Here is a 27,776-nt window from a genome sequence, read left to right as displayed (position 1 = left end):
AAACATTTAAATCAATCTTGGAAAATCGATCGTTCAATTAAATCAAAATTGCAACTGTTAAAACTATTTACGTAAACCGATATTCTCAAAAGTCGTAAAGCTCGATCTACTAAGCTCGAGTGAGTTGTTGGACGCTTATTACAGTCGTTGATACGATTGTACATAATTAAAAAAAAGTCGGAAATAAATTATATTTATTCGCGATTTTATTTTAATTATGTACAATCGTTATGTGAATCCAACAAATAACAATAATCGTATGGGCAAAACGCGTATGTACCAACTTCTACATGGAATTAATGTCGATGATAATGAGGATAAAAAGAAAATCGAACAAAAGGCGAATCAGTATAGCAGAGGTATCGTATTTTCATAAGATCTTCGATATGAAAGCGTGAAAGTGTAAGAGCGAAGAAATACGCGTGCATCCTTTTTTCTGTCGATGAAGATTTCGTGGAAATTCGACTCGCTGTCAAACAGACGTACGCCTGGACGTTGCGTGTAATCGAATTAGCGACGCGAACGAAGAGTGACAAAAGAGTACAATCGTGAAATTTCTGAAAAAGACAACACCTTTCAGTTGCAAGCTGAACGCTGAAACGACGTTCGGCTGACAACTGAAACGCGTGTTCGGTTTAATGGAGTACGCGGGAAAAGAACGGAGCAGAGAATTCATCGAACGAATTTGACCGAGCTGAGAGCTGGAATTTGGGCGTGACCAAAAGTGGTCGACTTTTCGAAATTGCTATTTCAGGTAAAATTCGTGCCGCTTACGATCTTTCACGCTGGTTTATTCGACGACACAAAACAGCAATTTTCGCACTTCTCTCGTTGTTGACTCTTTGGCGCGTAATCCGATTGTAGTTTTTGGCCGATCGACCACGGTTTGTATTTTCCTACACGCAGAACTGCGTTAAATTTGGAGTAAGAATATGGAAAATATATTCTTTGTGGAGAGAAGAAACGTCCCTTTTCGATTTAATGTCTTGCAAACCAGTTTAAGATGCTTCGACTCTTACGAGGCGTCAACAGAGAATTTTCATCGATTTTCATCTCGATACTTTTAAATAAACGTTTATTTCTTTTAACCTGCCGTTTGTATCTTTAATAATACCAATAACTTCGATTAGTTTTGTTTACGTTGATTAGAAATGCCCATGTGGATAGAATTAACATCGTGGAATTACAAAATATTACTGGAATTTCAATTTTAATTAAAAGATGCGTTTATACATATTTCTTCCATTATTGATATAATCTGGCATCAAATTCAGCCACAAATATGATCCCTCTCTCATATTTGTTTTCTATTCAATAAATATTTTAAAAATCTCTTGGACCAATTTTTATTGTTTTACATATCTACGTAATTATATATACGCGTGTAATTATTTCAATGTAACGATGTAACGAGAGATCGACAAGATCATCTTTTTAAATCTTCGTTATTTCTCATTGGAAGTAAAACATTCATCTTTTTTGATGTTATTTCGTTCTACGTTCGTTAGAAATCGTCCACGTACTATTAATTTTATAAGCTTCTCGTAAATATTGCGATTTGAATAGTAATACGTCCTTATTCCAGATAACTTTTCAATTGGACGTTGTTTCAAATGTTTTAACACTATGAAAAAATATTATTAAGAATATTTGTTCACGCGAGGATGTTGTTACGTCCTTTCCAAATCTCAATGTACCGGCAACCTTTGGGCAGAAGCGTAAATTACAACGTTGAAATAGTTGGACAGCAATTTGGTCATAGAGGGGAAACAGCAACGAAAGGGCGGTTTCAGAGTTAAACTCGTGCGCGACCGACGATTCTTCGGCAGAAATTACACCCTAATTATTGCGACGTGTTGTTTGATAACGAGCCGTAGCCACGGTCCTAAGTGTACGGCATCCTGAAGGAAGAACGATTCGTTCCAGGTTTGCGAGACCGAGCGTACCATTGAGAATTTTGTGACACCTCGCTACCCTTATGGTGTCAAAGTCAGCACCCTCTATGGAATTACGACCCCAGCCACCTGACTCCGTGTCGAAAGATTTTGCCACCGCTCTCTTTCTCTCTCTCTTTTCGACCGCAAAACTCGTTAACCCTTTTCGTGATGAAAACTCTCGTTGACCTAACCCGCAAGAAATTGGAACCCATAGGGGTTTGTGTTGGAAAAATCTAGTCTGACCTGGCTTCAGAGAAATAACATGGTCGAAATTCGTCTCGAGTACTCCCATGGCGCCGTGTTTCTTAGTTTTTTTTTTTTTTCGGAATCCATTGTGTTTGTCCAGTATAACATAGACTTTCCTGGAATCGAGGGAGCGGAAAGAATCGAGGGAGGAATCGAAGCTACGATTTCCGAAAATGGCACGGTGTTCTGTTCGTACCGGTTTGTAGAGAAATTCAAAGCAATCTGAGAGAGTAAATTACCGAAAGTTGCATAACAATGCAAAGATAAATTTTATTGTATCCTAGATAGGTAGATGGAGATTTCAATTCGTTTATGGAATATCTGGAGACGTAAGAATGTACAGAACGTATATCATTCGCGCGAAAGTATGAAATATCCGAGGTATAGTAGGTTTATTAACTTACTTGCTTAACTATCCTTCGGTTTAACCTATCTTTTAGTCTATTCACTAAGAATCTTTCGTTCAAGTGGCATTTTTTCAATTATATTCGTAAATTATATTTGCAGAAATTATATTACATTTGCGCTATAATTATAACATAACCAGAAAATAAACCTGTTTTAAGTTTGTTTTCATTACGAATATTAAACAAATTATAGAAACTGAAAGAATTCCTTCTTATCTTTCTCTAGTAAGATATAAACGCATAGTTACGCTATAAGTAACGAGACAGTAATTTGGATAAAAATGGAATGATGTTGATAAAAACAAGTTGAAGAATGAAAATTGTCAAAAGATGAGGTCAAACGTCGCGTCGTTTTCTTCGACAATGAACTAAACTTTCGTTGGAAAGAGAGAGAGTGAGAAAGGAGAAAGAGAAAAACACCTCAAACATGTGTTGAAAACATCAACACGTATATGGTAGAGTAATAAACTCCGGGTGTTAATATTACACACGGATTTTCTCTTCTCGTTCAAGTTTGATAACGCGTGGTGACACACACATGCGTAAGTATCATCAGTTGAATTAAAGTCATCACACACAACTCCAAAACCCAATCTCGAACACGTTTTTTGAAGAACACCAGTGCGAAATAATGAAGAGAGGAGAGGCCCAATGGTCACTGCCATTCGAAACCTATCATTCCACACATTTGTGTGAAAAAACGTGATAAGACGACCACCAGTGTCACGAAACACCGTTGGTGACTAAAGAAAGATAGAGGAAAGAGGTGCTTCATTGAGAAAGTCGTTCGATGTAGATGTCGACGCCTCGGACCCCACCAACTTACAACGTTCGAAATCGTTATTATATAGAAACTCGTGCACAATGCGACCACTAGCGAGAAACCAGTTGCACTTTCTGCAACACCTATGTACTGCAAGGAAGTCTGATAACTTGTTAGCCTACCGCTAGGCGCAACAATAACAACTGCAGAATTCGCCGTACCTTTCACAGACTGAATATCGCAAAGGTAATAAACGAGGACGATCGTTAAAATTCTAGAAGCGTAATACATAGAAATTATATCTCTGTTGACAAATGTTCAAATAGGACGGGAAGCAATTACGAAACGACCAGTCTTTTTAATTAGTCAGGAAGCTAAACTAATTAACTTTGCATTTTGAGATTTCTTAAACTTTAGCCCCGAACCACTTGCTTCGTGCTTCTTTTCTACTTTTTGTCTCGGGCAGTTACTCGATTTTACAAACGAGTGGCTCGTTGCTTTTACCCTGATGCTACGTATCGCTGTTTTGCTCTGACAGTGGTACAACTCAAAGAAAGCAAACTCTAGCGGTATAGACGTTTCAAAATTTACAAAGAAATCTTTTTGAGTTATTCCATCGTTACAAGGTCGACTCAGCGTAAGATATGACATTACTCGCGGAAGTAGTTCAACCTTGTACTTGCTGCAGCGTCACGAAAGATGAGCCAGGCATTATAAATATATCCTTTTACACGCTAAAACTGCAAACATAATGCTTTTATTCGCTAAAAGTAAGTCGTTCAGGCTGCGTCATTATCGAAGCAAAGCAGCGACGCATAGTTTCAGACGAAATCTTCGCAATGACCAAGTAAATGGAAAACGTGGAACGTTTCATTAAGAAATTCGTCCATTTCATCCGCAACGTGTATCAACGTGTAGCAACACGAGAGATCGTTGGTTCCTTGCCACCGCAGCTTTCCACGCCTAACCATCGTCATCCTCCTAAAGTCTGCGGTGTGTCCCACGGTGTGCTGAAGCTGCTGAAAGCGTCGCCTAAATTACGCTTCGATTAGGATGATGATCCCGAGAATTCGTAATATCCAGTTGTATTATATCGACGCGGGTATTCGAGCAACCGCAGAGGCGTCGTGATGCGGCGACAGAAGTAGACGCCAGGAGAAAAAAAGTTGGCGGCAAAATTGCCGAATTCACGGTAGGACATCGGCAAGAGCGAAACCATGCATCGTGTAGTTATTACAGTTTTAGAAAAAAATTAGACTGGACCGCGTGTCGACAGAAACGCAAATGCTCGCCCGCTTTCAATGCAAAACTCGTATCTCTTTCCTTTCTCTATCGTCGATCGATCTCTCGTTCGCGTTTTTCGTCTCGTCCGCTCTTACGTAACCGTGATTCTTCGACGCGTCAGTTGCTCGAAAATAAGAAACTCGAAATCTTCAACGTGTAACTGCCTGCGAGCATGTAACAAATCCAATCTTTCGACAGTAACATTTACAAAAGAGAAAATTGTTGTTTCATTGACGATCCACCGAAACTTTGATATATTATTACTTCGCAGATATTGTTTCAGATATTATACGTAGTACGATGTTACGAAGACAAAGTCATGGAATGATTACTTCATCGTAGAGCATCGAAATACAGGTTTTCTATTACGACGTTACAGTTGCATTTACAGGTGAACGTATTTCAGTTATTTATACGTGTCGCAAGTATTTTTAATCCAAAGAGCGCAAACTTGATAGCAGTTTGAACTTTTAGAAGATTTATAAAAAAGAGAAGAACGTTTTACGTGTAACTTTATGTTCAAAGTGCAGCCCCTGACTCCGTGCAGATTTTGACAAATAGACGTCGTGTCGCAGCTAAGCTACGCTGTATAGCTGTGCCAAGTATGTACCATTGGTAATAATTTTTGTAAATTAAATATTGGTTCTCGCGTAATGTCCGCTTGTATTAACACAAAAGGCTTTTAATAGGCGTATTTACTTCCGAAAGAAAGATAAATACCACCGCCGCGGATGAAGATTTGCCTCATTAAAGACACCAATTATTATTTAATCATCGGCGCGCTGCTCAATTTCGCTCGACTGTCGAACCATATGTTTCATTGTCCGTATAAATTGTTACCTCGATGTCAATTTTTTCGGGCTGCAATTTTTTACCTCTTGTCGTTGAACACGTACCATCGTATTATCGACACGGCACGCGCCCTGTCCAAAATATGGCGAACAGATGATCACGATGAATACCCCGAAAGCTGTAGGTGCATTCACAGTAGACATCGAAATTTCGTGGACGATCGTTTCGGTATCACGGCTGAAAGATGAATAAGCTTCGTGTGCCGAACAAGTGTTTCCAACAGATCCAACCAGATCACGAACGAACAGACATTTTTTCTTCTATCAAGCATCTGGAAGCTCGTGCGAGATTCGTTTCTGTCGTAGAAAAACGGACAGCAATTACACGATACTCGAATGACAACTCATAAATTAAGTTGAAACCGTTCGTTCTAAATTCTATGATCAGAATTTCTCGAAAAGCTTGGGACAAGTGTGAACAGGCTGATATGTTTGCTTCAACGATTATCACGTCTATAGTTAAAGGAAGGTATAGTTTAATTCCTTGCAGTCGTCTCGTCGAGTTCGATCGTTGTGAGTCGTAAAGACAACATCGCCTTGTAACGCGATTTACATCTTGAACTGCGTTTCCAAATTCACATTTAGGGCCAGTGATAATATCCATGCATTTCTATGTTCACGAATGCGATCAAAGAAGCAGAACCTGAATCTGGACTTCGGAGCCAAATCAAGTTCGCTTTATTATTAAATCCAATTAGTAAAACACGACATTCTACGTAGTTTCCGTATTAAATTTTCACTCGACTCGATGGTAAAAATTAGTAAAAAGGTTGTCATAATTACATTAAGCCTATATTTTTCCAACTTTGATTTCTTCTCTTCTAAAGTTTGAACGGTGCAACCTAACGCAAAATTAATATACTTTGGGCTCTGAGAACCAGAAATAGAAATTCGCTTCACCTGCTACGTACTACAATAAATATCTATCTTCTGCAACTTGAAAATTTCGTACAGTTTTGCATATTATACGCTTCGTATGCATTTTCGTGCTTTCCAGTTTCCCACAAATTCATGAAAATCCAGTGTATTCGCATCGGTAATCACGAGTCGCGGTAATTATACCGATTGTATATTGAAAATTCGGCTAAGCGACGAACAACACGAGCACAGCCTGCGTCGTCCATTAGAAACGCAGAGGACGATGCTTGTCGATTCCTTTATATTCCTGTTTCATCCTTTACTTGTCGTTCGAAAGCGACGTATCAAAACCATATAACAACTAGAAATTGCTTGTCGATGACAAGGTCGCTCGTTACAAAGCAATTTTTAACTATCGATTCGCAGTGACAGCGTTCTGCCGGCCAATTAGAAGGTAATTGATCCCCTGTGCTACGTTTATAGTAGCCGGTTACCAAGCACGGTCACGCTTTGATGGTCAGGATGTAACCGATGCAACAGATGACACCGGCTTCTCGATGCCACCACCCAAGCCTATCACTACACCAGGGATACCGCATTTATTCTCCGCCCCATAGACTCGTGCCATGTGGCGATCCCTTCGTCCACGTGGAACACATCTTCCGACACGTCATCGATACAGTTAATTTACGACTGTGCCACGTTCTGTTCCGAACAGATATACCTTTCGACTTTGGCGAACCCAAAGGATCGGCTGTGTTCACAGGATTGACGAAATCTTCAGGTTGTGGATTATTTTTTTTCCAGGAAGGTTTTGGAGTAGGGCGAAGTAGTAAGCATACTCGTCACATTGTAAAGTAATTCGGATATCTTTGTTTATAGTTCAAATGTGTAGAACGAATTTAAAGTTAATTAATGTTAAAAGTAAAGCGGTGTTTTTATAACACGATTTGAGAACTGTGGAAAACCTCATGCAACGTGGTATTTCTATAACGAAATTTCGCTCTGTCACGGTTCAAAAATTGGAGAAATTGGAATCTGTACAAAGAAGAAAAGGAACGCAATGAGAGTTTTTAAAAGAAAGCACCGTCATTCGTTGTTTCTTGGTCGAGTTTGTTTTTAGTTCGTGGAGTTTCAATCCTTTGCAAAATGGCAACTGCAAGCTTCTCAGATAATTAGTGGATGATACTTTTTACGACTAACATAAATAATATTAATGTGTAATATTTTAACGCTAATCTAACCAGGCCCGGTCAAATGACCGGTTGCAAAATTTAATATAAAATTGTACATTCACTGTTGTTTCTTCTGTTCATCTAACTTTATGTAAATTCTTATATTATTTATATAATTCTTATATTAATCAATTTCTCAATTTTCGTTAATACAAGAATTTACATCAAGTGACATGAACGAAAGAAATAACAGTGAATGTACAATCTTAAATTAAACTTTGAAACCGGTCATTTGACCGGGCCTGGTGAAGCTAGCGTTGAATTAATTATCGATCGTTTGAATAAACACGTTTGTCTTAGTTACAAAGAAATACAAACAGCGTGCTTTTGTTAGTTAATTGAAACCTAGCGTTATATAGGAAATATCCGTACTTCTATAATCGTAATATTACCAAAGTCTATATAAAACTAAATCCGACTCGCTCGATTCCAAACTTCGATCGACCTACCAGTAGAATTTCTACAAAATTATTTCGTAGATATATCGGTATCCAAAATGGACGAAGAATTCAGTGTGCTGCACGAGTAAATTATCACTTTTTCGGATAAATACCAACGATATTTATCGTTCTTTGAGAGATGGTTGCAAATATTCCGCAAGAAGAAGCTGCGAGAACGACCACTTTTTAACATTCTTCCGTGTCGGAGTCTACGAAAAATTCGACCGACAGTAAACGCGTTAAAAGAACGCACTACCGACAAGCGTACCAGAGTCTGTAAGACTAAAACAAGCTTCTTCAAAGTAGGCCGCATTCTGAGCACTCGGAACAAACGCGTTATCTCCTCGGGGTTGAGTCGCGTGTAGCCAAAGCCAAGTACCGTACTTACACGAACCAGGTAATGATGCAAGTCTTTATCCTGGCTTTGTCGAGCGGCACTTCGCACAATGTCGTCGAAAGAATATTCGCGGCTACGTTCGCGACGATTTCTCAAGCTTCGACAGGAAACGTCCATTAGCGTTCCGCTTAAACGACGATTTATGGCTACGGTACCCGTTTCCTTCTCTGGCCACCTTCTTTTCTTCTTTCTTTTTTTCTTTTGTTTTTTTTTGTCGTTCCTTCCCCTGCTTCGCCACCCTCGCCTTGTTCTCGTTTATCCGACAATTGTCACGAAAATCGAAGTATCAGCGAGTCACAGGTTTACAGTATCGGGCGGCAGGTAACTGGTGAGTTTTTAGCAACGAGGCTTCCGAATCGGTCAGGTAATTTTAACGAGGATGTAACGCCGGCGTCACCACCCGTCATAAAGCACGATCATCACGGAGATCTGTCTCGGGATGGCTCGGCTAAGTGAAGTATCGTGTTCGTGCACCGAAGTTCGACTACCACGGATTTGCTGATTCGATCAGCGGCGAGCTGTGTACACGCAGGACGATGGCTACCAACGAATAGAACTATTTCGTTATTGGGTCGAGCAATTATACCGATGAATTTTATTAATTAGATATCGATTAGATCGTTCGTTCAAGGAAGTAACGGTATGTCAGATTGTTAGAGTTTCATGGTGTCTATTAGATGACATGTTTGTGATTCGTCTGGAGTGTTGTTACTTTCGAAAATATATGTCGGAGATGAAAGGACATCGGGGCCTTCCTTTTGGAATGTTTGGGAAGGTCTCCGATACTTTAGTCCAGGCTTTTTATTACAGCTGTACTTAAATAATAAAAACTGAGAAACAGTTATTTATGATTTAATCCGAGTACGGGTGCCCGAGATTATGACAGTGGGCTTAGGCTCGAAGTGACATAATGGGTCCTTGAACGTAGCCACGGTCACGGGAGGGACGTGTACCTAATAGAGGTATGGAGTAATTAAATAGCTCTCCTTAAAAACAAAGATTGACCCGAGAGGTACCGAGAGATACGGAAAGGAGTACATAAGGGCAGTGTCACTTGAACAGAGAGAGGTAGTTGAGTTATACTTGTACTGTGGACAAGCACGTTGAGTCACACCCGAATCGTGGATCAGTAAGTTGAGTTCGACTTAGACTGTGGAAGAAATCGCATTCGTCATCCCGTTGATCGTGGATTCGTTATAGAGTCTAATGCAGTTTAGGTTTTATTACGGTCGACCGAGTTGAAAAGAGAAAACTCGAATAACAGGAGGGAGGGTTAGCAGTCAAGTGTTTCATAGGGTGTACAAACCAAAGGGATGAAAGTTTTCATGTTTGCAAGGGGGATCTTTGAACCTATACTCAGGTGTAATTGATCCGATATGATACTTATTTGCCACCGTGTCTCGTTATATACAACAAATGTAATAGGAATACATATAGGTTGTCCGAAAAGTTTCTTTCGTTTTATTGGATGATAATAGATAAACAACACTTTTTGTTTTATATTATTTCATCGATTTAGGTATGGTCCATTTCGTTATATTTCTATTATTATGTTTGTGCATAATTCGATAGACTAATATAAAACAAAAAACGAAAGAAACTTCAACAAATACAATCACCGTTATACATTTCATAACTTAATGTTAAAATTTATCGTCACTTGTAATAGGCCATAAAAGATATAACTTAGAAAAAACGAAGCTGGCACCCCGCTGGGGGTAGCCACCCACATGCTATATTTATTTTTATTTTATTTTTTTTTCACCAATAAGATATAACACTTTACCAAATATCCATAAGGACAAATTGTAAAAAACCAAAATAAAATAAAAAAAAAACTTGTAATAGGTGGCACTTTTAACAGATAATTTAGAAAAATATTCATTCTATTAAATAATAATAATTTTATTTTTTTTTTCACCGATAAGATATAACACTTTACAAAATATCCATAAGGACAAATTGTAAAAAACCAAAATAAAATAAAAAAAAAAACTTGTAATAGGTGGCACTTTCAACGGATAATTTAGAAAAATATTCATTCTATTAAATAATAATTACATGTTATACATGTTCCCAATTTAAATGTGAAAACTACGGGAACGTGTCGTCCTCGCTCTACTTTGAAAAAGATCGCTAAGAAAACAAACCGAAAAGTTGTCATTTCGCTCATTTATTTACTTATTTACATGTTTTCTCCATTCTGAGAAAGAAACGAAAGGAACTTTTCGGACAACCTAATTCCATCATCCGAGGAGCGTTCAGTCGATCGATATGACTCTTGGATCGATATTATTGTCGATATGTAAGATTCTCGACGTTTTATGAACAATATAAAATATCGATTATTGGATACGTGTATTTATTTATTTACAAGGAATCTCTTCTCTCGGAAAAGGTTGTCGACGAGTGTTTTAATTATACGTATTAATTAACACTAGAACTACCACAGCAGTCGAGATGACTGGTTGTACAATTTTATAATCCAAGCTTCGTTTAGCGATCATGGTCCCAGATGGATGAATAATCCCAAAAGTGTACCACTGAATTCCTTCTGTACGAAACTGACAAACCGATAGATATAAAAATATTCCGTTACGTATTTTTTAAAGACCAGTCGCTTTGACCGGTTTCGGTAGAAATAGCTTGGTCTTAACCGCGACGACAAAAAACTACCTGAAGCAGATCCGTGACAAACGAGAGATTAAGAACCGTCGGTCTAGAGGGTCTCTTACGCGCGCTAATATCGAGAACCTCGAACACCACCGACGAGTAACAAGCATCGGCAATAATATCGACCGTCTGGCTTCTTTAAAAGTATTACAAGATGCAAGAAAGCGAACCGCCAACGAACGAACTTCTCTCGAAGGCACGCGAGTAGCGAATTTCTCTGAAAGGAACTGCGTAGAGAAGCGAAGAAAATGAGAAGGTCGAAATGCATGATTTCACGTATACAATTCCGGAGGCGATACCTGTTCTCTGGCCATAACGTAACGATAGGTTGGCCGCGTCGCGTAACGGCGTCCGCGTGGCAGCGTAATTTCCCCGAAACGAAAGACTGGAGCGCGAGCGTGACGTTCGTGGCAGAAGTGCGGCTCACGACGCGAAATAACAACCAGGAGACGTATTATTCGAACAGGGTCCAGTTATCCGCGAAAGGGTAACAAAGGGGTTAGCGGAGAGACCGCGGCTAGAAATGATCGGTGTGCGTACGAAGGCAAAAGCGAAGGGCAAAAGCGAAGCGAGGCGAATCAGCGGGGCGTGACCGAGGCGAGGGGCAGGCTGGCGCAATTGCGGGCCACGTGCCGGTCGCGTGGCACCAACCGACGATTGGGCCGCGATGCGACGGCACGTCGGGACGACGGGACGCCAGGAAGCCCGCTCACCGTCTCTCGTAATGTCCTATTCCGATGTGTCATGTGCGAGAGATCGTTGGGCCCAGCGGAGCACGACGGCACGCGACCACGGAAACCTCTTCTTCCTCTCTTCACCTTTCTCTTCCTTTTCGTGCACCGCGAGCGCTGTCTGTTTCGTAGCTGCCCGAGCAGCTTACGCAGGTATAGGAGAGACGACAGCGGAGCTGTTTGGCCGGTTTCTCAGTTTTTCACTTTTAATAAATTACGTAGGCGAGATGCCGGGTCATCCCACGAGTTTTGCTACTTTGTCGTGTAAAATTAAAAGGGCGTATCTGCAATTTATGCTTTTTAAATCAAGTCTTGCGCTGTCGTGTAGCGGCAAAATCATTTATTTGTGCGCCTATTAAAGTAGGAGAGCCGCGTTTGCATCGGGACTGAAGATACGACGGTTTATATTTCCAATATTTTTATTTTTTATTATTTATTTAGACGCGAAATCGACGTTTGCTAGTTGAATAATCGTTTTTCTCGAAAACACCGTGGTATTTAGAACAGAATTTGAAATATACCTGTAGGTGCTATGGAAATATCCAATCATCGTCTCGTTCTACTTCTCTTCGGTTTTCTCGCAAATACGTTTTACCTGTACAACTTTTGTCGTTCTTCAAAGGTATGTGTTTCGAGGCAACGTTTCGCGAACGATCAAACTACCCCTATAGACAAGCAGATCTTTCTGGTTTTTACAAGCATTGCAATTAGTCGGTCTTTAGGAAAAACAAGCGTGGATGTCTAAAAAAAGGGGAGAAAATAGAGGAGAAACATCGTGATTTATTTCAGTTTATTAAAATCGCCAGAAGAAAAAGAGATAATTAAAATGCTGGAAATGACAGCAATATAAAAGTGGTACGAGAAGACAAAGGAGAAGACAATAGCCATAATTCGGGTTTTCGTAGAGTACGTAGAGTAAGATGCTACTTCTACGTACAATTTCGTAAATTTTCTTCGGGGAACTTGTCGATAAAATTAATAATAACGAGCAGTGATGTTAAAATAAAACGAAAAAGATTATATCGTTTTGGAGCAATGGAAACGTGTACACATGTTGTGAATAATAAAAACGAGCATAACGTTGAAACGTTTTTGCTAAATACTTCAACTTTTGCTACGAACAACGTTAAACCTACAGATTGTTATCCTTTTGTTAAATGTCTTTAAGCGGAGTCACGTTGGATGGCAAGAAGTTAGCACATGAGACATCGTGACTCTTGGAAATTACGTATCCGTTGTTCTTCATTTAGGATTTATTGCCGGTAACGGGAAGATGATGACTGTATGGTTATCTTAAGTATCGTCCCCTGTCTCCTTCAATCTTCCGTGTTTTCATCGCCATCAAGCTATCGTTATAAGCCGTGTGATTTACATTCTTTTACAACCATCGTAATATTTTGCAAGTGCAAACGGCACGCTTACGTAAATGATACTATGATTAGAAATCAAATCTTCATTTTTTTTTTGTTTTTTTTTTTCATTCCATGAATTGCACGTTCTAATGGAACACATACTTACGTACGTAACGTACTATGACTAAATTTTGAACGTACTGAGAGTTACGTACGTTTTGCGATACGTAAGCGAACATACGTTTCAAATGGGAATTTAAGTTTATTAATTTGAATCGATGGATGTAATTGAAATTTAAAATGTGGTCAATGCGCTGCGAATTTTTACGCAAACGCGTATCTTCATATAAAGTTGACGAGAAAGAAAGAAATTCGTAACAAGTACGCAGATGTGGATAAAAATTTGTCTTGCGTTTAGGAAGCTTCTATCGTGTCGATATTATTTATTTTATATAATTTGTTCAATATAATTTGCATACCTTCAAGAAGCATAGAATATTTTGTATATGTTCAAATTTAGATGAAACGTATATAGACAGAATTTCAGAATTTTCAGACTCGTTTTTTCCGTTCTTCGCAATTAGCGGAAATAATTAGAATGATTGTTGAGACGGCTGCGACTATTCATTCGGAACTTTCTAAGAAGATAATATATGAAACGTGGTAATAACCTTTTGAAGTGAAATTTCTAGATTGACGTCTCTTCAATCACGTCAAAGTAATTCCGTTCGATGTGATATTTATTTCAAAGGAATCAGATTCACAAAGAAGAGTTAATACCCGGTCGTCGATAATACCATAATCTCACAATAAATCAAAATTAATAGAACGATGATAGAAAATGTGTGCGAGGATGTGTGGCATTTTTAGAGCTTTCTAACGGTAAGTGAGATCAGAAGAAGGCTGAGTATAAAGCGGAGATTAATATAAAATCAGCAGAGCCGCGTTACTACATTTTAGAAAAATACGCGATTAAAATGCAAGGATGATTACAAAAACAGTAATGAATGAGTATAGAACAGCTGATCTGGTGTAACGGTGTCCTTTACGTATAAATTTCTATAACCGTTAAGATAATAACCTTAGTATAGATATATTATCGCTTATAAGCGTGGTATCATTTACTCGATGAGAAGGGAAAAACACGAATTTTTTACTGGACAATGTATTAGGTTGGCAACTAAGTGATTGCGGATTTTGTCAATACCACCTAATGACAAAACCCGCAAACACTTAGTTGCCAACCCAATACGATGTGTTTGAATTTCTATCTACTCTAAATCGATACTTAGATAGTTGCAGCGAAGAATTGTTAATTTGTATTTATTTAAAACGATTGAATAATAATTCTTTGCTGATAATTCTTCGTCTTTTCTATTTCATTTCTTTCGATCGTATTTCATTTTACACCGATTACGTTTACTTTCAAACGCGACGAGTACCGTTTTACAGCAAAGTTAATTAAAATCTACCGAGGCGATGATACACCTACCGCAAGTCTTACGGTGTATTAAAGTAATCTCAAATTAGAGAAAGACTAATAACGATACGAACATTGTAAAAAAAAAAAAACGGACAGACAAACCGTAATGTGTATGTTTAAGAGCAGCAAGGTGTTAAAACGAACGTTTCACTATGTAGCACGCGACTAAAGCACGCGATTTAATTCGAGCAATTTGATTTACAGCTATCACGCGACCGTTGCGTACTCGTGGGTAACGACCCGTTGCAAACGAGCCAAAGAGGATGCCTTCGATGGAAGCATCCCACTACGTGCACGTGAATTCCAATGAGCCCGATGCATTTCGACCGTTACACTGGAGACGGCTGCCGCCGCTTCTACCTAATCTACGAAATCTCCCGCCAAAACAGAACGTTCTCTGTCAACCGTGACAGCTTACGATATAGCGAATATTCAGCTTTACACAGAAGTAACGTCATTTTAACACGTCGAGATGGAATTTTATTTTACGTGCGACTTGATTAACAGATGACAAATAAACGCGGATATATTAAAAAAAAAATACCATTCAGCGTTTCTTCATTTTCCGATGATTTTATCGCATTATATTTAACCATCGAATTTTTAATTCTGCTGCGGTGCTACATAAAATGGAAACGAGAGATCACGCGTGTTAGTAAATATTCTCACGTCTTCTCCAAATTTATGCAATTTTTTAACGATAAAAGAGTACGATCCAAAGAATGCAACGGGGCTAAGATTTAAGCTGTGATTTGGATCTAAAATACAAAAGCGTGGAACGTGCTTTGGTAATGCATTGTGCCTCGTTTTGATGCGTAGCTTAAATCAGCTTCAAGGCAGACAAACGCGGATTTTATTGTTCAAATGTCAACCTCATAAACGCGTACATCGCTGTAACAATTACAAGGAATAGATTCACTGTAGATCTACCTATAATTTGTTTAATCCGATTTTTTTAATCTGCGAGAACCATCAAGGGGAATCTCCTTGAGCGGAGATACAGGCGTGTGCATAAAATCGGACGAAGGGAACACGAGACTCAACTTCTTCTTAGGTGTGTGTCAGGTATATGTTGACTTTCGCGTATCTCTTTTTAGACTTATTGGGTCGTTTAATGCGCATGAAGGCAGGGGCCTAAGATAGGTCAATTTCAATTTGATGCATAACCCTGCCTAATGATTTATAAATTGGCCTGACTCACCCCACGCGAATGCTGTCACGCTTCATCGCCATTCAATTTTCGGTAACATGATCACGCGATCAATGACCAGCCATCTCTCCTTCTTCCTCTTGTCTCGCTACTCTGCAATGGAAAAAGAAAAATAGCAGTAATTACTTAGATGCAATATTCTTAACGTTATCTAACATCAAAATTAATTGCACACAGTACGAATTTATGAGTATACTTATAGAAGCGTTGCGTGTAAATATAGTAATTACTAGAAGTGTGAAACAGGTTTTGGAATGTCAAGTGTGGTCACATATTGGAAACTTGCGTTCCAAACTATTTCAGACGTTTGAGTCTAGCGGAAGAGCGACGGTGTAGTTTGTTAAAGTGTAGTGTAAGTTTGCGTGTAAGGTAAAGTTTGTGAAATATTGTGCAGGTAAGTGTAAACGTAAAATATAAATATAATAAATGTAATTAAGCGTAGAATGTTATTTATATCAATTTAAACATCGGTATAGAAGTTGTTGGAGAAAGGAAAAAACTTAGCGAAGAAACATCGTTAATAGCATTCGTCAATAATATTATGTGCGTCGTTATTTGTTATTTTTCGTAATCCATCGTATCAAGCCCGATGTGTCTGGTATATTCGAGCTAATGGAACGATAAATCAATTTAATCTCTGCACAAATAATTATGTCGCTTGTAGTATTCTAAATACCTGAGTCGTAGCTAATTTCCTGACTCTCGTGTCACTGAGTGATTAAAGAAACGTAGTTTGAAATAAAACAAGTTGAAGAAGTGGACGAATGGATTCGAAGTTATTGACTTTTTCAACGTAATTAATAGATGCTTTTATAAGAAGCGAATAACATTAGTCCGACTTGAACTATATTAGCGCGTACAACTAGTGTTATTTATATTTTTCAAATGTCCAAGAGCATGACAAAACAGATGTTCCATCTTCAAAATCAAATTAAACAAGTTGCTATTTCCATGGAAAATAGATCGACGATGCATTGAACTTTAAAATTACTTTTCTATAAAAATTGCCAATATCTGATATCGTATCGTTTACTTATAACTCTCAAGCGAATACGACACTATATAATAATCGATAAAATAAAACCTACTAATGTAAAGATATCGGTGTACAAAGAGCTCATCGAAAAACACAAGTGGCCTTGTTATCAGCCACTTCCTCTTCATCGGGCAAAATGAATCAATGACAAACTTCGTGACTTCCTTTTCAAAAATTATTGCTAGAATTACTGATAAGACATTCGATTTTCAAATACCGATAGCAACGAAGTCGGTTTTATTTATCAGGGTACACCAATCGCTCTAATTAATCTTCCTGCCATCTTCACACGTCGCTGGGCACACCTTGCCTGTAATTACGTTACTCGTGCGAACTTCAAATTGCCCTCCATCCGACACACTTCCTACATTATATGCTATTTATTTACGCATATTTCGCACATCTATACGAACATCGCGTCGAACGAAAGCGAAACTATAGTAGGAATATTAATTTTTGCCTAATATTTTTTTTTTCTTTTTTTTTATACAGACGTGCCAAATATCGTCAACAGATGTTTCTGGCTTGTACGTTTGTTCGATTGTTCAAAAACTGCGAGATATTATATCGTTTCAATCGATAAGATTTTTATTTATTAGTATCGGTGCATTCAAACGGTTTATTTAATTATTCGATATTTTGGTTACTTTTTTCATCGTACGACAAATTTGTCGATTTTAAGGAATAGAATCGTATGGCTGTCTTTGGCTCCGTGTCTTTTTTAAATATAATATCTCACTCTCTTTTGCGTAATTTTATTTAGTTTCGTCAGGAATATCTCGAATATGTTTATAATACTAAAATTTCGAACGAATTTCTGAAAGTAGTAATCTGTGCTGATAAGCAATTCGACGAACAATTTTTATCGAAAAAGTATCAAAAGGTATTACTTTATGCTCGTGTAGTTAATAATTATCTGTTCGGGATGCTTTCACGTAGGTTACGGCATTTATCAACATCATGACCAATCATTTCCCCATCACGGAACATCAAGCCAATCACGCATCTAAAACCGCCAGGCGTATTTAATGAAATATCGATACATCTCTCGGTTTGGTGCACGAAGCGTCGAAGTTTAATCAATTTATATCAACGTTCACCAGTTAGAAGCAATAATTTTTCATGTAACTTTTTGTACCCTTGCTACATTTAAAAGAAAGATCAATGTCCGTTTTGTTTTTACCTGCTTCGGAATTAATCAAATTGAAATAACTGATTTAGAAATTTGTACAGTGAAGTTAGCAAAATTCAATATCTACGTATCTTGTCCAACGAACGCAGCTCCGGAATTATAATACAATTTTTATTTCTTATAAAAATAACGTTTAGTTGTTTTATTATTTAAATATCTTCGCCATCCATACACTGTATGAGTTTTGTGGATATAATGTGAATTTTAATCCTAACGTACAAACCAGTATAACGTTTAATTCTATGTTATACCATGAAAAATTGTATAAAATAATTGTATTAAGAATATATCAATCTGCTCCATTTTTTTAATTATTCTCCGTCATTTTCATGTTGGAAATTTAACCAATAAATTGATGTATTATTTAAGAACTTGAGAATCGAAAGATAATGGAACAGTTGTCAAAATAAAAACCAAATATCAAAATTATGAAACAAAAATAACGATAAAATACATATTATATGTAAATGGTATAAAAAGCACATACAGCATGATATATAAATAAACAGCCATATAATAAGAAATACGTCGTTTTCCGCTCCCATTAAACCAATATAATTCAGCCTTTTTGCATAAGCCACGTTATCCTACCACCAATTACAGCGATGTAACTTATCAAGCTGCTTCACCGATCCTCCGTGTACTCTTAATTCTCGTGCGGCATTCAACGTGTTAATAAAAGCTGATCATCCACGGTACGATATTTCTACGCTTTGATATTACACCTCTGACGTTGCTACAGTCACCAGACTGACGAATTACGACGAGTGGTAATGGCGAAAGAAAAACGGGCATTCGTTGTTTTAAGGTGCTATTATGGTAATCACCGGTGGGACATAAATTAAAGAAAGTAGCGTGTTGCCCGAAGGCGTCCGCGTGTTCTGCCACGAGTAGTCAAGATGACGAGGCAACTGTCAGAGCTCACAGTCACTTCCTAGGTGGCGATGTACCCGGTGCACCTGGTCACCCGTTATCCGCGACCAGGATAACGTCGATGCTCCTACGATTCTCCGATTAACGCAACTGCCGTCTGTTCTTACTCTGCTCGACCCTTTCTCCTTGTCCTCGATTTGTCTGTTGACTAATTGTAAGAAATCTGCGACCATGATACATGACCGATCGCGACGTACTTTCGTCTTGATCCGAGCAAACCTTCCGATACTCGGCCTGTGTCAATGAACGCTATCTTTCAGCTACGTCTCGATTAATCGTCCGCTGTTTCTTCCAACTCGAGTATTTTATTTCAGCCTGTTATTCCTTCTCCGATTGTCTATTATTTTTTAGAAGTCGAGCATCTTTTACGAGAATCGTCTTAGTTCTTCAATTGGGACTCTCGCTTTTTACATTCAGAGTGTTTTCTTTGGGTATGTTGTTAGTTTTCCTTTTGGCAGGTGTCGTCTACTAGTTTTTTAAAACTTTTTTTAAAATTTTGAATATTTTGTTTGAGCACGTTTTAGTTCTACGATTGGGAGGAATTTTCTACTATTTCTTAAGATTCGAGTATTTTACTCGGGACTGCTATCAGTTTGCCAATTGAGCTAACACGCGGAACTAGCATTTTTCAGCTCTGGCGTCTCCTCCATAGCGGATGCAAATATTAGATTTTAATCTTCACGTGTTTTTTAAATTACGTATTTATATTTCCTCGGGTCGCGATCACGTTGCACGCGGTTCAATGCTCGTCTCAACATCTCGCGAATATTCCAGTTCACCGTTCCAGCTCAGACTTGGAACAATCGAAAGAAATAGATACCATCAGAAACACGATCGAATCCTGAGAAAACTCTAAAGTATTCTAATTAATGGAATATACTCTTCGTTCTTGTTGACCAGGTTTCTTCGTCGACTTTCTTCTCTCATCTTTTAACATCTTAATCTTATTCGTTTATCGACTTGTATTATCATTAAAACAAGAAGAAGAAGATGCTACGTCGATAGAATTAAAATTAAACCAAATATTAACAATTTTGCACCATTTATCGATTATTCGTGTTTGTAATCTCTCGTTACGATGTTAGAAAACAGTTTCCTTAAAAACGAAGAGACTTTAACGTACAACACAGAAAGGAAAGGAAGCGAATTACGAGTTTCGGAAGACAAAGGACTGCGAACGCGTAACGTTTACGGAGAACCACGAGAAGAAAGATTCTCCGCGCTTTCTTTGCGTACGAATAAATAATTAACTAATCGCCAGAGTGAAATTCATCCGTTCGGAAGGTAATCCTTTGGAACGAGCTGTCCGGCGATACGTCTTCGACGACTAAATCGCACGAAACAGTGCGAATAATCCAGTCGCAAAGTCCATTCGTTTTCAAAAAGACAAATCGTTATTCATTTAGAAGCTGTTGGTGGACGATACGGAAAAAGTGACGAGAGATAAGTGAAACCAAAGTTCAAACGTTCACGGACGACTTTCCCCGTAGCTGTTTTCGACTCGAACGCAGTTCCGTGGCTAGACACACTTTGTCGTTGAAACGTTCAGTTAGAAAAGCGACGTACGGTAGAAACTACAGTTTTGTTACGCAGTAACGAACGCATTGTCGAACAATGAATCGTTCGATTTGCGTCTTTGAAATATCTGTTTCACGGACAACGCGTACTTTCTTTTTTCAGATTTCTTCTTGCAAGTATAGTACGATACGTAGTATAAATCATTACATATATTATGAAACAGGATATTGTACAAGGATTTGCAAAAAAAAAAAAAAAGAAAATTTAACGTGAAAACTGAGGAATAATGATTGATATAAAGCGGTGTAATGACATAACGGTCTAGAAATAAGCAAATAAGACAAAATTCGAGAAATATGGATTTTATGAATTCGAAAGGTACGCGGATACGTACTATAGCGTTTAAAAGTGATAATCTAAATTAACATATTAGAATAATTACATCGCTCGTCTGTAATTTAATATCGTACGACAAAGAAAAGTTAGCTACGGTAAAATCATAAGCAGAATTCCACTTATTAATATAGCGATGTTTGAATGCTCGTGCACAAACGTATATATACAGCTATGTATACTCTAACGCCGTAATTATTATGGTCGTTTGTGTTTGAAATACATCAATCCTGTCAGTGGCACGCGCTCATTATATAATTTACGTTTTCGTTACATCTGCAGCATTTCTCTCCTAAGATAAATCGCTAAAAGTCAAGCGTTTTCAAAGAATACTAGATTTATGGTACGGAGAATTTGATAGAATCCAGACGAAGGGAAGGGAAAAGGGACTTGTTCCAGAGTAGATTAATTAAATTTCATTAAATCTACGGCGGCTACAAAAACTAATATTTACTTGTCTACCCTCATTTTCCGATGAGGTATTTTCTTAGCAGATCCTCCGGTTCATTTCCACGGTAATCGACATTTTCTACCGAGTGGCAGGAAATTAAATATACTTCGATCTAATTAATCAGTACGCGTATAAGCGTTATAATAAATACGACGCTGGACAAATAGCTTTTTTGTTTTATACAGTCACTGTATAAATTACAACTCTAGAGGAACTATGTATAAATATTAAGAATTAAATATTTTAGTTCACCTACCGGTGTACGAACAAACGAATATGAATAAATACGAGAACATAATAGATTTGCACACACCGGTTAAGAGTGGCGAGTTTTTGCCAATGGCACGTTCTTAAAATGTTGGAAGACACGACACCTGCCTATTCTCGTCTGTTTATGAGGGGAATTACCACGGTACAAGATGCAAGAGGGATTTCAATTAACACTATCGATCTACGTAACGACTGCAGCATTCGTTATATCGTAACTTCTATCGAACATCGAAACGTTTGATATATCATTCACCATAAATCTTTTTACTACTTCGGAAATTATAATTATATCGATCTACTTCGGTCGGGATTCACATAAAATATCAATCTGATGTTAGATCACACTAACGTTTCGCAGGTGCGCCACTACACCTGCGAATGAAACAAGGATGCAGGAAATTACACCTTACGAAATCATTTAATCTTTCTCTTTAGCAATGTTTTCTGCTTCTCATCAGCATAGATATATGCCCTATCAGTTTCGTACATCATCCTGCATATTCATCCGTGAATCTTATTTTAAACGCTGAAATCCTCCTTTCTTCTCCGTCTATTCTATAGTCTTGCTTATTTATATTATTTCCTTTAACTATTTCTCTTATTATATATTACATATATCTCTCTTTTTCGTATGTATACATCTTGTATATTAACTCTTCTCTAACTTTTCTCATTCTTTACGCTTTGTTGCCTTCTTTTGCGTTTCTTTCTAACATCAAAGATCACCGTATCATATATTGAGGTGGCAACTCAATACCAGCTAATGACAAAATCTGCGATCACTTAGTTGCCAACACAATATTATATCATATTATATGCCAATATAATAAAATGAAAGCGTGAATCCACTTAAAGAGTAAGTTAAGCGCCAAGACCCCGGACTGTTCGCTCTAAATTCCAAGCTCGATACAATTTTCTCGATGATTAGGCTTTTAACATTGACACGTTCAAGATACTGTAATCCTTTACTGGCTGTAAATATGCTCACGAGGTTTCACTCCGACTTTCTGAAACACCCTGTACAATTTCCACTCTCAAACGATTACTTTTCCTTCCAAAGTACTTTCTTAACGTAACGAGGCCTCGTTGGAAATTTCCTCGACATCGTGGCGCTCACCAGCCAAGATACTTCCCGGACGGGTTAAGAATAACCTGCTAACGATTTTCCGGCTCCTGTAGAGCTTCGTCATGCTTGCAAACTATCCTTCGCACGGTTATCACACGTGCAGATACCGATACAAGCGTAGGTCGCGGACTACGTGTGATTTTCTCTTCGATATGTGAACGCGTGCAGCATTCTGTGTCTTTGTTGCGTCCGAGAAATAGCTACGAGAAACACAGAATATGTAGCTGGGATAATTGGTAGTTTTCTTCTTTAATACTAATCTCATACCGATTGCAACTTTGTAAGATAACAGTCTTTGCGAGAGAACTCTTAGAAATTTTAATCGCACGATTTTTTTTCCTACTCGGAGTGGATCACGAAATTATTCGAACGTTTCTGCGGATTTTTGACCTACCTATCGTAGAAAACGTTTTGAAATTTCATTAGCGCCGTGATTAAAGCGCGATTATGTCGGTAAAATTTGCAACAGATTCGCGAACACGTATTATAGATGTTACGAGATATTTATTGGAAGTAGATACTCTGCAACAATCGGTAAATTGTTTGAACAATCGATTTATTATTTTATAGCGAGGCAATCGTTCGCATTGATTGTATGTTTCACGCTACTCTTCACGCCGTGTATACCAATTCTTTGCTATGTGTATGTTCGCAATAAACGTCTCTTTCTTTTATGTTTATTTATTACTATACTTATTTATTATACTATATTTATTTATACATACTTAAACGTTACGATACAATCGCGATACTCTCATTACCGCGCTAACGAAATTCCAAAGAAGAACTACGTATAACGCGCACGATATAATCAGCCAAAACGAAACTTGCTCGGTAAACGTTCGAATACCTTTACAAGCGTAAAGTACATAATCGCGTACGTATCGAAAGATCAGACACACGAATACGAAAAAGCGAATTTCAAAGGTATTAGCAGCGACAGACACAAATCTAGCGAATAAGTCTCAATTCAAAGGTTCGTTAATTAATTGCTAATAATTTCGCGAAACGGTATAAGCCAACGTTTTAGCCGGTATCTTGTGGTATTCCAGATGCGCCAGCGAAAAGGTTAACCGCCTGGTGTTTTTCACCGCTTTCTTTTCTCTCGGTTGTACGCGTCTTCTTACAAGCAAGTTTGCGGTGCTCGATGTGAACGTAGCTTTAGGATCGTACTCGCTCGCAAATAAGTAATTAGCGCTATTAGACGCGCGTGCTGCGTCGAGCCGATGGTAATTAGAAATAAACGATCCAACCGGTGGAATACGCGTTGCGGCGCCGCGATACGCTGCCAACATTCGCGGTGTGTTTAGCGAATAGCTATTCGTGCTTTAACCGCCTAATAAATCAATAAAATGTTGGTAAACCTCGTAGGAAAAGCAAGGTGATACGCGTTTCGGTCGTACGCGTGAAAACATGGTGAACCGACGAAACGATTAGCATCGATATTGTACGGTGCGAAACAGATGAATAACGATGATTGCACGATAAATTGTTCTTTAATTCTTTCCGGCCTACTTTGATTCGAGTGCTATGAATAGGATGTAAAATTGATTTATTTCGGAACGTGTTTCTTTTAAGTGGAAAACGTAGAAATATCTCGTAGACGATTCAAGAAATGGAACATCGTCCTCGTAAAATTCGCTCGATACGGGGAATATTATTTGTATTTTCGTATCGTACAACGTCCGAACGAGGAGAACGACTTTAAAAACGTCTTAGAACATAGAAATTTAGAATCTAAAGGAGGAACTATATACACGTATATATAATTTATTGGACGTTATTGTGTGTTATTATCAGCGATTTTTTTTTTTTTTTTTAACTTTCTCAGACTGAAACTTTTCTACCGAAGTAATCTCGAGGGTAGGATATTAAAATCGTGAAAGTTAAGTACCGTCACTCGCAGTTGCGATACCAGTTGCCTGCAACTTGAATTAATATCGTGTAATTAACCAAATGCTTACGATAATTGACTTCGCTCGAGACTACGTGCAAAAACGTAATAAAGATATTGATTTTGTAAAAGGACGAGTAAAAATTGATTATGGTATTACTCTAACTATGGTGTTATCGGAATTGTCGCGTTAAAACCAACCTATACTAAATAATCAATTTCTCACGATCCTATCTATCTTGCAGGGATAGACGAATCCACCGTGTACAGTTTGAAATTACCACGGTAGCATATTTCAAATCTAATTCAATCGATGTTACAGAGAAAGAAGTTGTTTAATAGAGCAATAAATTTGCCAAACATTTGACAGTGTAATTCGCGTCTACTACGCCAAGCTATTAACTACTTGCTATGTAGTACTACTATATAGTAGCTGTTAATTATTGCTGGTAGAAAATCGAAGAGTCGAGCTTCTTATTCTCTCATTGATGTCCCCAAGCATTCTTGTTTAATGGCATCCCGGCGATGCCTGGTAGCGAGGACATCCACTATCTTTACTTCGTTATAAACGCCTCTGGAAAACCACCGTGAATTAAAACGAGCAGTACCACTCGGATCTTCGGGTTTTATTGGTCAGTTAACAGATTATTACCGTTGTTAATTACACTGCAGCTATTTAGAACGACCGAAAAGTAACTGTACAGTATGTGTGCGGAAGATGCTTCGTACTGATGTTAACGAAACGGTACACTAAGTATCATCGTGCCGGAGAGTATTTTTACGCGTGTACCTAAACGATCGCACCTTGCGCAATAAACATTCGAGGAGAATTATCGTATACCCGGACTATATTTTTCGAGCAAATATTGCAACCCTTATTGACAAAATGGGCCTTCTTTTTATTATTATTATTATTCTTCTTTTTTTTAATGCTGGGGGACGTTTCCTGAGTTTTATCGAAATTGTACGAATACTATTTTTGGATAATTATATATTCCCTATTGTCGTGATTTGTTCTTGTTTCTTGCAGGTTTTATTTTTATTCCGTATCCGTTGTTTTAATTAATTAATTTAATTAATGTCGATGAATTATAGACCGTTTGGATCGAGTTATTTAACTTTACAGGACTTCATCCTAATTCGTTATATTTTACGTAAAGAGAGGAGCATCGGTAACATTTACTACGTCGAATATAGAAATATAAATTGAAAGTAAAGATACTTTGAAATTAAGTAGGTACTTATGGTTTTACGGTATAAATACGTCGACGTTTTTTTGTAGAGAATATCCAGCTGGATCGAGTAACGTTATAACAAATATACGGTAGAATTTTAAAGACTCCTGGTTACCTTGACATCTCGGAAAATCTAAGACGTTAGAAGATAAATTCGCATCCATTCAACGAGTTCCTCGAAATGCAACGTTAATTCGAAGATATATTTCAATGAAACCGAATAGATAATGAGTTATTTTAGATAATACTTCTCGTTGACTTAGCCTGTATATCAACTTAAATCTACCACAAACTGTTGCGGTCATCAACGATACTACCAGCAGGATAATTATAATTTCTCGTATACAGAGAGTTGGTTCAGCGCCAAGGATATAAAATGGGGAAAGTGCTTTTAGCAAGCTCAACTTAATTTATTTCGTAATTATTATCCGAGATAAAAATATAATAACCATTCTATATTCATGGTGCCTCGAAATACAAGAAACATATTTTTCTGCCGCGTGATTATCCTGGCGATCGAATCGTTTCACGCGACTATCGCAGGTCGGATTCATCAGGATAATAGCGAAACGGTAATGTCATCCTCTGTTGCTTGGCTTTCTCAAACTCTAATCACTGATACGAACCGTTAGCCGTAGAAATTAATGAATGTCTTCTCTCTGCATAAAACATTGGACAGCCGACCTCGTTGCGACAAAATTTATCATTGTTGCAATTTATCCCATCTACCGTGAAATTAATAATTGCCCCGGAAATATGCTTTCGCCGGGTCTGCGCGTTTATACGCGAATATCATTGAATTTTTTTAATACGAATCTTGAAACCTTTCACAAATTAGAGGTATCTATTATTTGGACTGGCTAGCGCTTGCGTTTAGTCGTAAATACATTTTTAGACTTGTCGTGGAAATGAACGCGGAATTTATTATTATTATTATTATTATTTACCTATTCATTCGGTTAATTTATTTATTAAACAACAATTATCAAACAGGCAAAGATTATTTGCTACTGATAGCACAACGTGAATATGGTAGAATCTTGCCCATCCGAACTAATCGTAGGATCGCACGCTGTTCGATCACGTGTGTACGTTAATTATTTCTCTGACTGTGAGAAATGCGAACAAATTTCACACAGAAGTTGTTCGAGTCGATAAAAGATACTCAAACTCGAACGTTTCAACTTTTTCTCCCTCTCATATTCGAACTTCTTTTTTGGTCCATTCGTTGAAATGTCAATGCAGAACGTTGCACGATCTCGGAGACTATGTAACAAATTGAGATCAACTTTCACGAGTCCTCTAGTTCCTAATTTTCCTAAAGATAAAAAGAAAAAAGGAATGCGAATGCTGTACGTGGATCTCACTCTATGAACCGACCCTCCTGGCTATAGATCAGAAGAAAAAGAAACAAAGAAGGCGTTAAAATGGTTCATTTGCGATGTTAGATATAGTGCGAGCTAATCAGATGTAGATTCGAGTGTAGTCAACGCCCACGCTTGTCTACTTTTCCTAGGATTAACGATCCGTTAGTGAAAAAAGGGCAGAAATTGGCAGGACTGGAATCGTTTTGCGCCAAAGGCGCAGCCTCGGGAAGGCTCGAAAACGCCGCGGCCAAACCTGTAATTAGGACACCTCGGTGTGATTCTAATTAGGGGCCCCGGTTTCCCATAAATCTCGGCCTGTTACAGGGGTCATGTTTGAATGAACCCCGAGGAATCGAGATCTTAAATCATCTGGAAAATCGAGCCCTCGTTGGCTAACAGAATCGAGACGAGTAAACGCTCGCCTTCGTTAAATCTGTTTGTAGCGTCTATTTACTGATTGCTGTCTAACGAAGGGAATGATGTTAATTTGTTGA

At 38.0% G+C, this 27,776-nt stretch overlaps 1 long non-coding RNA gene across 1 annotated transcript in view; it reads right to left on the bottom strand.

Moving 5' to 3' along the window:
* Nucleotides 1–27,776, bottom strand: part of LOC132905349 (uncharacterized) — a 122,365-nt gene that overhangs the window by 5,444 nt on the left and 89,145 nt on the right. Inside the window, exon 2 of the long non-coding RNA XR_009657785.1 lies at nucleotides 15,859–15,960. This is a non-coding gene — a long non-coding RNA (uncharacterized LOC132905349). The remainder of the gene's footprint in view (nucleotides 1–15,858; nucleotides 15,961–27,776) is intronic.

Source organism: Bombus pascuorum, chromosome 3 (assembly GCF_905332965.1).
Source record: "Bombus pascuorum chromosome 3, iyBomPasc1.1, whole genome shotgun sequence".
In the NCBI taxonomy this organism is placed as follows: domain Eukaryota; kingdom Metazoa; phylum Arthropoda; class Insecta; order Hymenoptera; family Apidae; genus Bombus; species Bombus pascuorum.
Note: the sequence above shows the minus strand (reverse complement) of the source record. Positions and strands in the feature narration are given on the sequence as shown.